Source organism: Orycteropus afer, unplaced genomic scaffold, assembly GCF_000298275.1.
Source record: "Orycteropus afer afer isolate SDZICR_OR568_19922 unplaced genomic scaffold, OryAfe1.0 scaffold00013, whole genome shotgun sequence".
Taxonomy (NCBI): Eukaryota; Metazoa; Chordata; class Mammalia; order Tubulidentata; family Orycteropodidae; genus Orycteropus; species Orycteropus afer.
Genome location: NW_006921600.1, coordinates 5,817,919 through 5,820,275, shown reverse-complemented (window position 1 = coordinate 5,820,275; position 2,357 = coordinate 5,817,919).

Below are 2,357 nucleotides of genomic sequence, written 5' to 3'. Positions count from 1 at the left end.
AAAGGGCTGAAATCCACAAAACGGGGAAAAATGGTCTCTTTAACAAATGGTGCTGGAAAAACTAGCTATCCATTTGCAGGGAAATGAAACAAGAGCTGTACCTCACACCATACACAAAAATGAACCCCAGATGGATCAAAGACTTAAATATGAAACCTAAAACTATAAAGTTCCTCAGGAAAAAAAATAGGAGCAAATTTAGGGGTCCTAATTTATGGCATAAATAGACTATCAATCATAACCCAAAATGCACAAACAGCAGAAGGTAAACTAGATGAATGTGACCTTCTCAAAATTAAATTTTTATGTGATTCAAAAGACTTCTCCGAAAGAGTCAAAAGAGAACATAAAGATTGGGGGGAAAAAAATATTCTACAATGACATATCTGACAAGGGACTTATCTCTAAAATTTACAGAAAACTCCAGCACCTCAACAAAAAAAGATTAACAATCCAATTAAGAAAAGGGCAGAAGACATGGATAGACACTTCACCAAAGAGCATATTCATGTGTCCAGCAAATACATTAAGAAATGCTCATAATCCTTAGCCATCAAAGAGATGCAAATCAAAACAACAATGAGATACCATCTCACCCCAGCATTAATGGTAAAGTTCAACAAGACAGAAAATAACAAATGCTGGCGAGGATGTGGAGAGATTGGAATTCTCATACACTGCTGGTGGGACTGTAAAATGGTAACTACTGTGGAAATCAGTATGCGGATTCCTTAAAAAGTTGAAATTAGAAATACCATTTGACCCAGCAATCCCGTTACTAGGTATATATCCTAAAGCAGTGAGAGCCAGGACAAGAACAGATACATGCACACCCATGTTCATCATAGCACTATTTACAATAGCAAAAAGATGGAAAGAATCTAGTTGCCCATTAACAGAAGAATGGATATCCAAACTATGGTACATACACACAATGGAATACTATGCAACACTAAATAATAATGTAGAATCTGCAAAACACCACATAACATGTATGAACTTGGGGATATTATGCTGAGTGAAATAAGTCAATCACAGAAAGACAAATAGAGTGTTAGTTCATTATTGTAAAAATAAAGGGGAAGATTCATTTATCGAAGGAAACTTTCTTTGTTGGTTACGAGGGGTGGGAGGGGAGTGGAGGGAACACCGCAAAAAAAAAAGAAAATGTATTGACCTATATCACTTTGGGAGCTCTGGTAGCGTAGTGCCTAAGATACTTGACTGCTAACCAGAAGACTGGCAGTTCAAACCCACCAGCCACTCCTCAGAAGGAAGATGGGGCAATCTACTTCCGTAGTGATACTGTCTCAGAAACCCAAGGAGGGGTCACTATGAGTCGGGTCCGACTTGATGGCACATAACAACAAAAACATCACTTTAATTTTGTGTATTTCACTGTACATAAATTATATTTCAATGAATTTAAAAACAGAAAGTAAGCATTTGCAATGAGAAAGTCATTGGTCTTGCAAAATTCTATAAAGCGATCTCCAGCATTATTTTTATCACCAAGGCCATATTTTCTAACTAACAGTGATTCTTCTTTGTTTCCAACTTTTGCATTCCAATCACTAGTGATAATCAACACATCTTGATTGCATGTTTGGTCAATTTCAGACTGCAAAAGTTGGTAAAAATCTTCAATTTCCTCATCTTTGGCTTTGGTGATTGACTCGTGTATTTGAATAATAGTAGTATTAACTGGTCTTCCTTGTGAACATATGGATATTATCCTATCACTGACAGCATTGTACTTCAGAATAGATCTTGATACATTCTTTGTGACAACGAATGCCACGCCATTCCTCTTCAATTTGTTGTTTCCAGAATAGTAGATCATGTGGTTCTCTGATTCAAAATGGCCAAAAACAGTCCATTTCTGTTCACTAATTATGCATTCCAGTTCATGAAAACCTTATGTTTTCAAAATAGCTGACTCCAAATTCTCTGCTATATCTACTGCTGTTCTGTACTAAATACAGTAGAGAATTTATAATTTACAGACACATTTGTAGCAGAAACAGGACACCCATATCCCTTGACTCGAGTCATGGGTATTAGCAACACTGTATGATTGTACTTGCACTTAAAATTGGTTGAAAGGATACAATAAGATAAAATAATTATAATTTAATAGAATTTTCCAAAAACTATACAATTTTAATATAATGTATTATTTACTAAAATAAATATGAATTTAACTAGGTTTGCATGCACTAATAACACCTTTTATTTGTAAGGCTTTTTCTTTTCTTGACTGTGTTTATCAAATGTCACAAAACAGTCATCATTTCTATCATTTATGTTTAAAAATAAACAAATAATTTAAGAAAAAATGTCAATAGTTGTTTTCT